Consider the following 17,169-nt stretch of genomic DNA (forward strand, 5'->3'; position numbering starts at 1 on the left):
AAGGGTGATACCAGAATGAATAAGACAACGCAGTCTTGCTTTCAAGGAGCTCACAGCTGATGAGAAAGTAGGTAAAGCTAAATAGATATTAAGGAATTCAGTTCAGTTTAATAAACTGCTTTTACCATTGATTCTGTGTTAGAAACTACGCTAGGCCTGGGAAAATAAAACTGAGTAGGACATGGTCCAGGCTTTCAAGATGCCAAATGTCACACACTCATTAAACACTGACTTCGGGCCTCACCATATAAACCCAAAGCCGTTTGTATTGAGCCCACTGCATATTATCTTGACCTCTGGCTACTTTGTTTTATCTTTTAGAAGGCATGCCCATCCAAATGTGGGTTTTGCTCCTCAGTATCCATTCCACTTCAGTGGTTGGGACTATTCTAGGCTCCAGCCCACTGAAGCTGCCTTATCCTGGTGGTTATCCAGGCTGCTAGAGAACATATAGGCTATTGTGTCTGCTATGCCCTACCTCCTCTTCTAGACAAAAGTGCCCCACTTATAGCACCCTACTGTTTTTGGATAGATATACTTACTAATTGGACCAGAAATAATCACCTGACATAAGAAGAGTTAATTCATTGGCTGGTAGTGAAGCATGAAATAGCTTGTCCTAAGAGGGTGAGATGAATCCATCAGATTTCTTCTTCAAGAATTCAGACTGGAAGGACAGAAAGAATTTGTTAGTTGGAAGCAGACAGAGAAACAACTAATTAGGTTAATAGTGGAGCACTTCAGTAAGAATTCAGAAGGTTGAGTTGGCTACACTACTGCATTTTCAGGCATCTTAAAGCTGGGATAGTCAACAGTCCCTGGACTTTTTCCATTGTGGATCCCTAAAGAAAGTCCCTGGATTTGAATTACCTCCAGTGGTTTACTTTCCCCAGAAGCCAGAACTGGTGGACTAGATCACACCCCTTCTAGTTCTAGTGGGTGGGGACAAATCAGAGGAGACAAATGTCAGTAGACCCCTCCCTGAGAAGCCTCTGCTGACCACTTGTTGATGAACATCCTCCCCCTACACGTGCACATGCACACACACATCCAACCTCCTCTCTCTGTTCCAACCCTTGCCTCATACCGTTCTCTCTGTTGAGTGAGGGTAATGATTTCACCAGGTAAGTAACCTAGCAGACTTTATTGTGTATTCACTCTTTCAAAGATAGTGAAGGCATTTTAAGAGGGCCAGGTAGGAGTAAAATAACATAGTATCTCTTGAGCATCTATTGTGGGCTAAGGATACAGAGAAAAAAACATTGCCCTGGAGGACCTCCCAGACTTGTGAGAGAAGCAGCATTGTAAACAGGCAGTTACAGTCTAGGATGTCATGAGCTTGGTGGAGGAAGCACTGGGTACTGGCTGGACAGTGAGGTCAACTCACTTGGTCTGGGAAAAGAAGACAAGTGTGAGTACGTGTGGTGGGGCTGGTCAAGGAAGGCTCCTGAGGAGGTGACAAATGAGCTAAGTCTTTAAAGACAAGTACGGTTCTCAAAGCCAAGGATGGAAGGAAAAGTCCATTCCTAGTGACAGGAACAGTATATGTAAAGACTTGAAGTCGCAAGAGAACACGGCCGTTCTGAGAACAGTAGCGATGAGGCTGCAGAGATGGACAGAAGAGAGTTTGTAAAGGAACTTTGATGGTCCCTTGAGGAGGCTGCGTTTTTCTGAACGCTGTTGGAGGAGGGCACTAACAGACTCTAATCAGTGAAGTGGCTGGCAAGTTTGGTGATAGTGTAGAGCCTAGATCAGTGGTGGACACCTGGTAGCAGGGACCCAAGCAAAAGTCTGGAGCTGCTGAAAGTTTATGAAGAAGAGATTGACTTGGTTGGAGATGGCGTATATGCACTTCTTCTCAGGGAGGCAGAGGTGTGAGAGCACGTGCCTTGAGGTGAGCCAGACCAGGGTCAAATCCCCACTCTATCTTGGCCTGTCTATGTGGCTGTGAGCACCACCTGTCATTCCTCAGAGCTTCAGTTTCCTCTTCCATAATTTGAAGAAGGGGCCTTGGGAATACCAAATGTGAAAGGCCTTGATGTATTTTAATAGGCCATTCATAATGCTACCCGTTATTTATTGGTTAATTCTAAGTAGGTAAAGTTGTGTGAGTGTGCATGTGTGCATGTGTGTATGTGTGTGTGTGTGTGTGTGTGGATGAAGGAGGTTTTGTATAGTTTTGTGGGTGAGCCTGAGAAACAGCTGGGACCCCAGGTGTACCTTAAAGATAAGTGGAAACCTCTCTACTGAAAACTCCTTAAAACTACCTGCTCTGTTGAAAAGATCTTCTCATAGACAAGCTGGGCTGACTCCATGTTACCTCAAGTTCTCTTCATTAAGCAGAAGCCTCAGGTGTAAGCACAGTATGTAGCTTTTACCCACACTTTCACCCCTATAATCACAAGATTCTTTCAGAGATACAGAGCCTCTCTGAACAGGAATGACCCTTAGGGTGCCACTGTCCAATGCTCACATCTCCTGACCCACATCCTGCTTGCATATTCTGGTGACAGGAAGCTCGAGACCCACCCCAAGAGTTGGTCTCATCTTTCCTGTCTCCTACCCACTCCATGTCCTCAGAGCTCTCCTAGTTGTTTTGTTTGGTGTTGTTTTGAATGGTGTGCTCCTTCCTTCTTCTATCAGAGCTTTTCTTCACTTACTGTTCCCTCTCTCTGGAACATTTGTTCCTGCTCACTTCACCCAGCTGAGTCATACTCATCTTTCATGCCCCGCTTATCCACCCCATCCTCCCAGATGCCTTTCCTAACCCTTCAGCCCACAGTCTGACCAGCTTACCCTAGTTGTAAGCTCTCATAGCTCTGTGCCTTTCTCCCTCACAACACATAGTTGCTTATGTAATCAATTTTATATTTTTTTGTTTAATATCTATCTTTTCCCATAGGCCAGAGGTTGTCAACATATGGTGATTTAGTTCCCAAGGGACATTTGGAGACAGTTTTGGTTGTCACAACTGGTAGGTGCCATCCCTAGTTAGAGACCAGGGATATTGCTACATGCCCTACAACACACAGGATGGGTCCCCTCCTAAAAAAATATTATCTGACCCGAAATGCCAAAACTGACATGGTTGGGAGACCCTGCCACAGACTGAGGGCTTGATACAGGTAGAGACCTTGGCTGTCATATTCATAACCTTACATCCTGCATTGGGCTACAAGCACATTGACCGATTTCTAGTTGATGCTCAATGAAAATCTGTGGACTGATACACACACACACACACACACACACACACACACACACGAATCAATCTTGTGAACCAACCCATGCTCATACATGCCTCCGTCCCAATGGCCACTCCTATTCTTCTATATACAGGACCCTATGCCCTTAGATTGTAATTTTAATGTAAAGATACACCTTACATGTACATACCTCCTTTCTTCTAATATATAATTCATCTCTTCCTTATCAAATGAGTCTTTCTAGCAGCTTCTACATATACCCACATTGATCCAACACCCACATATGTATACATGTGTAAGTGCACTTGCACTTACGAGTGCATGGCACACTCATGCTCACCTGCACCTCTTCTCATGAGACACGTCAACTCTGCAGCAGAAGCTTTCTCTTCCACAGCACATAAAATAGACTCAAGCCAACAAGCCTGCACAGACACACACACGAACGTACACACTAGTATGCAAGATGGGAAAACAGGGCTGGGGGTGGGAGAGGCCCAGTGCACTTAACAAAACCTCCCTGTGGCCCCATCCAAGCCATGAGACTATCAAATGTATGCCATTAAAACTGGATCTGAAACCAGACTTCAAGCAGAGATGTCAAATCCAACTCCTATTAAAACCTCTCTCTCTATCTCTCTTTCTCTCTTTCTCTCACACACACTCCTTTACAAATTTTCTTTAAAAAAAAAAAAAGACGTCAAACTGCAGAAAATCATTTTAATCAATGTCATGTCAGTGTGGGCTGAGGGTGAAATAGGATATTAATGCTTTTATCTCTGCTGGGGACATGGCTGACTTCACCATTGATTCTATTCGAAGTCGCACCCCAGGTGTGTTCCCATAGCATTTCTGCATTAAGCAGCTGCGAGACCAGGTCTAACATCTTTTATTATCTCAGCAAAGCTGCACAAACCAACTGGTGGGGCCATAATAAAAAGATCCAATACCCCATTAGCACAGCTAAATATTTGACTTCTAAACTCAAGTGGAAAATGAAACTCAGTGCCCGGAGAGGAGCGGGTAAGGGGTTGCAATGTCAGGGAACCAAACCACAATTCCTTCTTGTTCTACAGCACTTTACAGTTTATGAAGCTTTGCAGATGCATCCTTTCACTGAATTTTCACCCTTGTTGTAGGCATTGTCATCCCTATTTCATAGTGAGGGAACTGAGGCATGGACAGGTGAAGTGACTTGTCCAGACCCCGTGTGGCCTGATGCCAGGCAATTGTGGGCTGTAAAGTACATGCCACAGTAGCCTTTAATCCATGTTGGTTCCCTCTCTTCCCTACCCTTGGCTCAAACCTTCGGTGTTATATTAAGAATTTTCTAAACAGAAAATATGATTTCAGTTTCACATTAGAGGGAACCTACCTTCCTTCCTCTCTCCTTGCCTTCCCTCCTCACTTTTTCTCTCCCTCCCTTCCAACAAAAATTTCTTGAACCCCCCACCAGCTACTGTGCTGGATGCTTGGGATAGAGCAGTGACTAAGACCAATGCCGTCCCTGTCATCATGGAGCTTCCCATCTAGCAGGAAGGACAGAATGGCACTTCTAAATCCTGACAGACAATGGAGGAACAGAGCAATACAAGAAGTGGGAAGAATTGAGGGCATATGAGGGGATGGGTTATGGACATCTTCCTTAGAAAATGACCTCAAAGCTGAAATTCAAGTGGGAATCAGCTATGAGAAGGGAGGGAGGGGAGATGGAGAGTTTTCTAGAAGAAACAACATGTGTAAATGCTCAGAAGTGTAAGAGGGTATGCTGACTCGACTCACTGAGAGCAGTTCATTGTGGCTGGGAGGGGAAATGTAGAAAATTGGCTAGCAGAGTAGACGATGGCTGGATCTCCAAGCGGTTGAGGGATTGAGTTAAGAGGCTGTTTTGCTAACACAGGTGAGAGTGTGTGGTATCAATGGGAAAGAAGATTTCCTCAAGCTTTAATGTATAAACGTCTCCTGAGGAATGCAGATTCTAATTCAGTAGGTCTGGGATGGAGCCTGCGATTCTGTCTAACAAGCTCTCAGGTGATTTCCACAGACCACAGAGTAAGACCATGCCACCTGACTCAGCGGCCACGAAGCATACATGGCTATAGAGCAATTGAAATGTGGCTGGTTCAAATTGAGATGTAACCTGAGTGTACACACTGATTCCAAAGACTTTGATAGAAAAAAAGAATGTAAAAATGTCCTCAGTAATTTTTTTATTGTTTGCATGTTGAAATGATAATGTTTTTGATATATTGGGTTAAATAAAATATATCATTAAGATGAAGTTCACTTGCTTTTACTTTTTGAATATGGTTACAAGAAATTTTAATTACCTATATTGATTGTGTGTTTCCCGATTTGACATATGTTAATTTAAATAAAAAGATTGTTAAGATGGATCTTACCTGTTTCTTTTTGCTTTTGTAAATGTAGGTAATAGGAAATTTTAGGTCACATATGTGGATCCCATCGTGTTTCTACTGGACTGCACTGCTCTGGACTATCCCTCTGGCCTGGTCAATTTGCCCACTCTTCCTTTAATATGTGGCACTTTCCTACTCTGAGATCTATGTCTACTGTTCCTCCTTCTTAGAAAGACCTCGTAGCTATTAATATTAACCAACTAGTTCATCAGAAAGTGTTGGTTCACCTTGAGCAGAGGTACCTAACTTTGGAATCAGCAGAGGAACTGGTGACCTAACCCTAATTGTTTCTGATTTAAATACTTCACTCCAGGTAATTCTAATGTGTATTCAAGGTTGAATACACTAAGGGACTATGAACACTAAATGGGAATTTAAAACTTAATCCATCCTTATTTTGCAAGTGGTTAAACCAAGGCTTAGAGATAGATATTTAGTTACGGTCCCACAGCAACCCAGGTTTCTTGATTCCCATCACTAATCAGTTCCTCTCTTTCATAGCCTGGTGCGAATGTCACTCACACTGGCATATCATGTGTTCCTCCTTCAATGGTGTTTGCATTTGAAGTTCCCTTTATCACATCTTGAAGGAAATTGTAGCATGTGGGCTCCTGGAGAGGTGGAAAAATACCTCCTTCTAGGACCACCACCTCTGAGAGGTGGTGATAGGCCAAGGCCATATGCCAAGCGGATAAATGCCCAAATAGTGTTAAAACAAAAAGGTGGCCTATTTTAATATGCAAACATTGGCATAATTAATGCTTTTCTCACAGACACACACACATACACATACACACACAGAGATGACTTTATGAATCACTTCATTTGTAGATTATGTCAAAAACCTGGGGACCTTCATGAACATGAGGCAGCTGGTTGAATGACCCATTGGGCTCCAGGGAGTGGCCCAGCAAAGAACTCCTGATACCACCATTCTTTGTGGGCTGCCTCCCGGTTTGCCAAATCCCAATTTCAGTTACATTTCATACCCAAAGCTGGTCTCTTGTGGACTGAGCAAGAATTCCCCTTGCTTCCTTCTGTGATCTCTGAGGAATCGTCTTAATTATAATCTCCTAAGGAATTTCAGTAGATCTCTAGGCAGCTTCAGCGGCAGCACAGTAACTCACGCCTTCACTTGAAGGATCTACCCTTCCCCCTTTTCTGTGAGTTCATATTTTAAAGTTGACACAACGTATGAGAGGATTCTTCACTAATTCTAATTTTCCCTAAACACCCTTCTGGGCAGGAGAAGGGATTTGTAGAAATGTTGCCTAACGACTCCCAATAAATCAGAAGGTAGTTTAAGTCTGACATTTAATGGGACAGTTTGTGCCTGGGCTCCATCATTCCGGTTTCATAAAATTTCAGACCTGGGAAGTGCTTTAGAAGTCATTGTGTTTAACCCCCTTATTGTACGCAAGGGGGGACCTTGGCCCAGGGGTAGGGTGACTTAGACAAGGCTGCAAAGGCAGTTTATGGCAGAGCAGGAAAAAGAGCCCAACTTCTGTCTTCCTATCTGTCCCCATGACCCCTAGATGCAGTGGTGTTGATATAAGACCCAGCCAAAGATGACTTCAGTGTTTTCCAACTGACTGGAGAAACCAAAACGAGCAAAGCACGACTCTTGCCCTCAACAGGCTTAAATTCAGTATGAATTTATAAGTGCAATTGTTGCTGTGATGCTGTGATTCCCAGGGCTTTTGTTTCCTTGTCTGGGGTTATATGGGCTTTCATTCTTGAAGGACTTTTGCCTTTTTTGTTACCTGCTATGTCTCTATAGCACCTCTGTTCAATAGAAAGATAACATGAACCACCAATGCTAGCCACATTTGTGATTTTAAAATTTTCTAGTAGCCACATTAAAAAAGTAAGCAGAAACAAGTGAATACAATTTTAATGATGTATTTTATTTGAATGAATATATCCAAAATGTTACCATTTCAACAAGCAATCCATAGAAAATAGTATTAACGAGATATTTCGTATTCCTTTTTTTATACTGAATTTTTGAAATCCAGCGTGTGTCTTATATTTACAACACAATTCAGTTTAGCTCTATTTCAGTGTGCCAAAGCCACAAGTGGCTAGTGGCTACCATATTGGACAGTTCAGCTCCAGGCTTAGAAAAGTGTCTGGCACATAGTATGAACACAAAAATGTATTTATGAATGAATGAATGGACTGGAAGAGCCCACCTCATCAATCACCTAATACAGTCCACTAGTATCAGAGGAGGGGAAACAACGACAGAGATTGGCAGTGACTTACTTGGTAGTAATTCATTTCATTGCCTTCCTCCAGGACTAGAAAGTAAGTGCAGCTCCCAGCCAGGGAGCAGGCTCAGCCTACACTTGACCATGGTTACCCCCAGTGCTCAGCACAACCCCAGACATATAACAGGTGTCTAGTAAATGTGCGTTGAGAGAAAGGTCACATCACTAATTAGTAAGAGAGCAGAGTAGAGAACCTGGGCTCCTGCCTCCTGCCCAGGGCTCTTTTCACTATACCCTGCTGTCATGAAAATTGATTTATGTTCAGGCCCTGGAAGAGTGCATAACAATCACATGGAGGACATGCTAGTGGGGTGTGGATGCTGAGGCACTGACCACTGTTTAAATTTCTTTGTGAATAGGAAGGTGTCCAGTGGGCACAGTTGGAACTCATCGTGTCAGGATCTGAATTTGCCTGCAGTAGGGATGCTGGATGCCATTTACATAGCAGAAGACAGGCGCTTGCTACCCTCGTTCCTTTTAAGTAAACATATGCTTTGGGATGTGCCTGGGGCTCATTGGACTCCAAACCTTCGCTCTTAAGCCACAGGGTATCAGAGCTGGGAAAGTGTACCTCTGAGATTCCCTGCTCCTTTGTCCTTTTGTATCTCTGCTCTCCCTTCCTTCAGGTCCCAGCCAAGGGTAACGCCTATGACCCTGTCCCAGACCTGCTCTGTGCAGCCAGGAACACCCTCTTCCTCCTCTGCTGAGGCAGGACAGAGTCCCATCTCTACACCTGCACTTACTGTTTTCCACTGAGTCTCACAACGAGACTATATTCCAGGGGAGAAGTTGCCTCTCGGAATCAAATAACTTGTAACAATAAAATATCTGGGATCGAAGGGACCTTGCACATCTTCTAAAGCAGTTTCCAAAACTTCAGGAATTTGTATATCACCTCATGATATGTGTTGTTGCTCTCTTTGTAGTCACAGTAATTCATAAGCTTTAAATCTTTCTGCTTTCTAAAGTTAAATAAACAATGGTATTTTTGAAAACACAAATAAGATATGCACATTACGTATATTCTCCATATCAAAAATAAATACATGGCTATTTTACTATACACAAAATATACTTAATATTTATATAGATCTATATAGTCTCTGTGCATCTCCTAAAACCAACTGTGCCTCTATCAGTGACACAAGTGTCTCACTTTTAAAATATTTTTTCTAGGGCATCACCCTCATTAGACAGAGAGAAAACTGAGAGGCAGGCTCTGTCCCCAGGCAGGTCTTACAGAGATTTGGTGGCAAAGCTGGCTTGGTACTCAGGCCCACTGGTTCTAAGACCAAAACTCTATCAGCATCTTCTTCATCAGTTTGAGCAGCCAGCAGTGAACTTCATGCCTCAGTCTGATGTCATAAGAAAGCAGGGGCTTTCAAGTCGTAGGTTCAAATCCCACCTGCACATTCGTGGCTGCGTAAGTTTATGTCAAGTGCTTAATCCTCCCCAGACTATTTCCTTTCAGGAAACTGAAATGATGCACATCTTAGAGTTGTGGAAACATCTGCATTTTGACATGGATCACTAAAAACCCTGCTCCACACACTAGCCTGGTACTGTCTAATAGGAATATAAAGCAAGCCACACAGGTCCTTTTACATTTTTTTTCTTTTTTTGGTGAGGAAGATTGGCCCTGAGCTAACCTCTGTGCCAATCTTCCTCTATGTTGTATGTGGGACACTGCCACAGCGTGGCTTGATGAGCGGTGCATAGGTCTATGCCCTGGATCTGAACCCATGAACCCTGAGCTGCGGAACCAGAGCACGCGAACTTAACCACTACGCCACCAGGCTGGCCCCCACCTAGGTCCTTTTAAATTTTACAGTAGCCACATTTAAAAAGGAGTAAAAACAAACAGGTGGAATACATTTTATTTAACACCTCATATTCAAAATAGTCTCATTTCAACGTAATCAGTATAAAATTATGAATGAAATAATTTCCCTTTTTTCATATTAAATTTTCAAACTCCAGAGTGTATTTTATACTTAATGCATATCTCAATACGAGCTCTAAATTTTCATCAAAATTTTTGATCCAAATTTAGATTTCATAAAATGTATACAATTTTTGAAAAAAGTAGATTCATATACCTGCGTTTTCCAAATCTACTTAAAATTGTTCCATTAACTGAATTGAGTGTCAGCTTTTGAGTTTAAATTTCAATTAGACAAAAATAAATAAAATTAAAAATTCAATTCCTCATCACACTGGCCATATTTCAAGCTCTCAATAACCACATGTGGCTAGCGGCTACCATATTAGACAGCACAGGTCTAGCATTTTACCCTGTTTTTATATTTATTTCCTTATAAAGTAGTCATTATCCTTCGAAATCCTTGTACCTTTGATGGTTTGTTGGCTCACCACAACCACTGATGAGACAAGCTGGGTAGATATTAATATCCCCATTGTAGAGATGGCAGAACTAACGCTCAGAGAGGTTAAATGTCTAGGATACTGCCACACAAGTAGTAAATTGCAGAGCCAAGTTGAGAATTCAGGGTTCCCAATTCCCTGAACAAGGCTCTTCTCAGAATCCTTAATAAAAATTCCAAGTTCACTTACTATTTGAAAAGCAGTTAGATTTAAAACCCAACCTACTAAATTTATTCCTTTAAAATACCTGTTTTATCCCACAGTTGATGTTATGTGTTAATAGTTTGGACCTATCAAATTTTTTTTTTTAAGCTAAAAGGAAGGGAGGTGAGGTTATTGCCAAAATGCTGAACTAATTAGCTCCACTGTAGGTTTACTCAGAAGGATCATTTTAGCAGGTATATTATTCCAGCATCAGATAAGTGATTTGTTAATAACTCTTTTTCTTCCTCTAGTTAGTATAATTTCTTCTCTCGAGTTCAAAAAGGTAAAACTTTCCCTACACAGAGCCCTGATTGTAGTGTTCAGTCTTTGATAAGGTTTATTCTTATACCAGGTTTTCTGGTTTTCTTTCTCTTTTCTTTTGTCCCCAGGTTGCAGGGTGTGTGGGAGTGCTAATCTATATAGGATCATTTTTTTTCCTCCTCTGTTTGTCTTCCTTTGACTATTTTCTCTTGTGAAAGCAAATACAATAATAACATCTTGCTTTCTAAAGCTCCTTTCATCCTGATAGAGTTCTGAGCGTCACAGAACACATTGCATTTCAAAACTTATGGAAATGCGGTCTTACAGGTTACAAATTTAGACAACATGAAAAGTCAGACACATAGGGCCCTTGAAGCACATTAATTCACTCACAACATGCCCCATCCTCCAAGCAGCTACAATTAATCGTCTCTGAGCCAAGCCAAGCCTTTTGCTAAAGGTAGCAGAGACCTTGTTAAGAGAAAGAGAATGATGTTTATTTATGTGTCTGCATTTCCATGTGATTATTGGAGCCCACGCAGATCTGTTGAGTTCAAACCAGCAATGTTGGAAAAGGAGCTCGTATAGTATTTGCAGTTTTGCAGACAAACCAAGCGTTTGCATCATTTTTAAAGCTCACTTCTCCTGTTCTTTTTCTCCAGGGTTGAGAAGTCCATGTTCCTTTCACAAGACTGCCTATAACAATTTAGAAAAATACAACCTGAATGCCTACCATCTTGTGTGAAGTCCTACTTAAATAATAGCCTGCCTCATCTCAGACCACGGATATCTCTCTGCCCAACTTACACCCTTAGCCACTTGGGCTCTCTACCCTCAGCCACTTTCGGACTTCTGTCTGGATCCAGCTCCTTCCTGCCTCCAGGCCTTCTTCTTACAATGTTCTTCTATTAGCATTTCTGCTGCTGGCTCCTTCTAATTTCTCCAGTCCTGGCTCAAACAGCACTTTCTCAAATGGACCTGTTCTGTCCACTTGCAAATTTCTATCATTTTCCTATACTGTTGTTTCTCTTGCAACTCTTCACTATGTACTTTTTCTGTTGTTGTTTATCTGTATAATTGTTTAGTGTTTAGTCTTCCCCATTGGAGTGCCATTTTAGCTATAAAATTGAATGTGGAGTGGAAGCTCTAGGAGGCTGTTTTACTCATATGCATCACTCTTGCAAAAGAAAGAGGTTGGGGTTACTCTCGGTGGTCTTTACTTACTGCAAATATTAGTGTTTAAGGTCCAAGAGTAATTTTTGAACTAGCATTCATTCTGGAAAGTACTTTGAAGAGCTGCAACTGTATCCATGTCTCCTCTAGCTCATGGCTGGAGAAAATTATTGCTCAGGTGGTTAGACTAATAAGAGAATAGGGCAGGAGGATTTTGCATCACTAACTTCTCCATCCAGCAACTTGACATTATTTTTTCCATTGGTATTCTCTCTGGGAGCTTCTTATTCAGCTCTCATATTTATGGTCAATTTCTTTTAACTGTATATGGTAGAAAGGGAACCCTAAAATAAAAAGGAATCAACGTAAATCCCTTTCATTGTACCTTATTCCTAAATGAACATGCAAGCTGATTTTTGACACAAGAAACAAGCTTGTACTACACTACAGCCACATAAATTTTGGGGGAGAGAGGCAGATGGAAGTCAGTAAATAAAGAAAGTTTACCGTTACTTAATGGTAATATTTAATGGACTTCCGAAGTCCTTTCACATATATTGTCTCATCTAATCTTCAAATCAAGCTAGAATAGAGGTTATCATCTGCGTTTTCCAGAAAAGACTGTGGGACACAGACAGGGAAGTAAAGAGTTGCTTGGGAAGACTGATGTCTTGCTATGTGTACCTCAAAGGATATGTGTGTGTTTGTATGTGTGTGTATTTCACATGAATTTCAACTCAAGTGTTTACTCTGATCTATTGGTAGTAACTGTGGGGAGAACTGTTAGGAAGGATCCTGAGACTGTGTCAGAATTTAGCCAGAAAGTGTGGTGATTGATTAATAATGTCTTTCAGGGACATGACACTCATGGTGGTAAGCACACATGCCATATAATTTAAAATTTTGGCAAATTCCAAGTTCCAAAGTACTAGCCATCTGTGTAATATGGATTTTGAGTCATCAAGACAGCTGGATTCTATTTCTGACTCCTCCAATAATGAGCGGTGTGGTCTTCAAAAGGTTATTCAATTCTCAAAGGTCATTATGAGTCTGTAAAATCTGAGTATTATAGTAGATGAGTGATAAGGTTTCATACAGCTGAAATAGACTATAATTTTTGTAAGAAGTTTATAACTATATTATTATAACATGCATACTCATATAATGGCACATTCCGTCCTGTACCAGTACGTTTTTTCTCCTCTTTTCCACTTGTATGGATTACCGGAATAGGGTATTTACTTACATAAATATGTAACCATTTAAAATGCCAATATTGACTCATTTTGTGTAAAAGTTGAAGTATGTCATGTGTTTTCTCTAGCACATATTGGGAAGCAGTCAGATTCTCATTTCTTATTTTTCATGTTGACAGCTATTGACCCACACAATACATTCTGTAGACTGAACATATGCTGATGATCATAAAAGGAGCACAGTAGAGAATCAGAGAAGCAAAGATATGAACAGAGGATCAAAAGACACTATAATTCTTGAAGTTTTGAGGAATTTTTCTCCTTGCTATGACAAAAATAAAGCACATTCATCATAGAAATCTTAGGACATGCAGAGAAGAAATAGTCGGCTTGTGTGTATAGTCCTTGATAGCAGAAACTATGTCTATCTTGCCAACCATAGTATCTCCAATGATTTGTAGAATATCTGGGACAAATTAATAAATAGATTCTGAATATATGAATAAGTAAATGAATGCTAGGGAGAAAGAAATATAATCACACCTAATCCTGAACCACAGAGATAACACTGTTAACATGAAGTGTACCTCCACCTAGACTTTTCACTGGAAAACAGATACATATTCATTTTTAAAAATCAGCTTTGTTGAAGTATAATTTATGTACAACAGTCATCAATTTTAAGTATACAGTTCAATGAGTTTTGACAAATGTATACAATTATGCAACCACTATCACAATCAAGATTGCAACGTTTTCTTCACCCTCAATAAATCTTTTGTGACACTTTGTAGTCAATCTCCTCTCCCCATCCCTGGCCCCTTACAACCACTGGTTTGATTACAAACTGATCTGGAATCAAATGGTATGTAGTCTTTTGTGTCTGGCTGTTTTCATATAGCATAAAGCTTTTGAGATTTATGCATGTGGTTGTGCATTGTTAGTTTGCTCCTGATCCCTTTTTATGGTTATACAACAATTTGTTTATCCATTCACTGGTTAATGGACATTTAGCGTTCTAGTTTTGACTATTGTTATACAGCTCTTAACATTCCTGTACAAGTCTGTGTGGACCTATGTTTTCTTTTCTGTTGGGTAAATATCTAGGAATGGAAGTGCAGAGTTAAATTTTAACTTTATAAGAAATTGCTGACTGTCTTCCAAAGTGCCTGTATCATTTTGCATTCCCACCAGCAATGTGTGAGAACAAAACTTGCTGTTGTCATTCTTAATTTTAGTCATTCTAAATGGGTCTATAGAAGTATCTCATTGTGGTTTTAATTTATATTTACCTAATGAGTAATGTTGTTGAGTGTATTTTCCTGTTCTTATTTTGCCGTGTGTATATTATTTTTTGGTGAATTGTCTGTTCAGATTATTTTTTTTTTCCTTCCTTTTAAAACATCCAGTTATTTTTTGTTATGGAGTTGAGTGGGTTATTTATATATGCTGGTTACAAGTGTTTTATGAGATATTTATTTATTGTATATTTATTATTATAGATGATTTATATGTTATCCTTATAACAGGTAATTTGCCTGTTCATTTTCATTACAATGTCTTTTGAGGAGCAAAGAATTTTAATTTTGATGAAGCCCTATTTGAAAATTCTTTATTTTCTCCTTTAGATATTCTGTGGATGAAATCTTTCCCTACCCAAGGTCACAAGGATTTCCTTCTATATTATCTTCTAGAATTATTTTTTGGCTCTTACATTTAATTTTATGATCCATTTTGAGTTAATTTTTGTGACTGGTATAAGGTAGGGGTTGAGGTTCATTTTTTAACATGTGCATATCCAATTATGCCAGCACCATTTGTTCAAAAGCATAATACCTTTCCCCATTGAATTACCTTGATTTCTTGGTCAAAAATCAATTAACCTATTATGTTTGAATCTATTTCTGATATTCTGTTCTGTTCCATTGATTTAAATATTATCCTTATGCCAAAACAATCCTGTCTTAATTCTGTAGCTTGATAATAAGTCTCCCAATCAGATAGTTTAAGTCTTCTAACTGTTCTTTTTCAAAATCGTTTTGGTTATTCTAGGTTGTTTACATTTTCATATACATTCTATAATTAACTTTTTGATTTCTACAAAAAACGGTTACTGGGATGTTGATTGGGACTTATATACATCTATTGATTAGTGTGAGGAGAACTGACAGCTTAAAAATATTGTCTTCTGATTCATGAACCTGAAACACATCTCCATTTAGTCACATCTTTTAAAAAATTCCTTTCAGCAGCATTTTCTAATACACAGTGTGCAGATATTTCCATGTTTTGTTAAATTTATCTCTAAGTGCTTAGCTTTTTGATGCCATTATAAAGGGTATTTATTGTTAAATGTTCACTTTCTAATTATTCATTGCTGGTATATGGAAAAACTATTTTTGTATACTTATCTGGCATCATGCAATCTTGCTAAACTCACTTATTAGTTCTAATAGCTTTGTAACAGATTTTTTTGGGGATTTTGCACATAGATAATCATGTTATCTGCAAATACAGAAATAAAGGCAGCTTTATTTATTTTCTAATCTGTATGTCTTTTCTTTCTTTTTTTGTTTTGTCATGTACGCTCTAATACCTACAGTATGATAACAATTAGAAGTAATGTGAATAAACATTCTTGCCTTATTTCTGGCCTTGTGAGGAATACATTCACTCTTTCACCATTAAATAAGCTGATAGCCATAAGATTTTTGTTAATGCCCTTAATCAGATTGAGAAATTTCTTTTTCTTTCCTAGTTTGCTGAAAGTATTTTTTTTTATCACTAATAGATATTGAATTTTTTCAAATGCTTTTTCTACAGTGATTGAGATAATCATATGGACTTTCTAGTTAGTCTATTGATATGGTAGATAACATTGATAGATTTTTGAATGTTGTTTTAAAATAAAGAATTTGTTTGATCTTTGTCCCTGGTCCCTGGGATGGAACATCTAAACCTTTGTAATTTCCCAATTGATAGGAGTGTCTTGTTATTCACGGTGGGTCCCTGGGAACACGCCTGAGTTTTTGCTAATGAGATAATTCATGATGAGTTTCTACAATAGTTTCAGGATGGGAGTTGCCTTTGCTAGAAAAATCAACCGTGTTATTAGAGGCTTGAGTTTTTAAGCCAAATGATATCAGCCTGACTTCTGGGGATGAGATAGTGCCTGGAGATTGAGTTCAATCACATGCCCAAAGATTCAATCAACCATGCCTATGTAATGAAACCCCAATAAAAACTCTGGACACCAAAGTTCAGTTTAGCTTCCTGGTTAATTAGCACATCGATGTGCTGGGAGGGTGACATGCCCTGATTCAGTGGAGAGAGAACATGGAATCTCCATGTTCAACACTCTTCCAGACCTCATCATATGGGTTTCTTCTTTTGGTTTGTCCTGATTTGTATTCTTTATAACAAAACTGTAATTATAAGAATAATAATTTCCTGAGTTCTGTGAGTTATTCTAATGAATTATTGAACTCAAGGAGAGAGTGAAAACCCCTGAATTTTCAGCCAATTTGTCAGAAGTGCGGGTGACCTAACCTAGGAAACTTGCACTTTGTGGCAAGTGTCTGAAGTCATGGCAGTCTTGTTGGGGAGTGTGCTCTTAACTTGTGAAGTCTGTGCTAACTCATGGTAGTTATTGTCAGAATCGCATTGCAATATTGCAAATGTTAAACCAATTTTGTATTCCTGAAAAAAAATTCCACCTACTTATAAAGGTTTATCCTTTTAAAATATCACTGAATCATTTTGTTACTATTTTAGTAAGAAATTTTTTTATCTACATTCATGAGAGATATTGTTCTCTTTTTCTTTAGCTTTAATGTCTTTTAATGATTTTGATGTCAGGGTAAAGCTGTATTCATAAAACAGATTGGGAAGTATCTCTTTTTATATTTATATGAAGTGTTTGTGTATAATTAATATTATTTCTTCCTTAAATATTTGATTGCATTCACCATTGAAGTCACTGGGGCCTGGAATTTTCTTTTTTGGAAGGTTTCTAAGTATGAATTCCATAACTAATAGATATAGTGTTCCA

The sequence above is a fragment of the Ceratotherium simum genome, chromosome 29, assembly GCF_057802395.1.
Source record: "Ceratotherium simum simum isolate JZ-2026a chromosome 29, ASM5780239v1, whole genome shotgun sequence".
Taxonomy (NCBI): domain Eukaryota; kingdom Metazoa; phylum Chordata; class Mammalia; order Perissodactyla; family Rhinocerotidae; genus Ceratotherium; species Ceratotherium simum.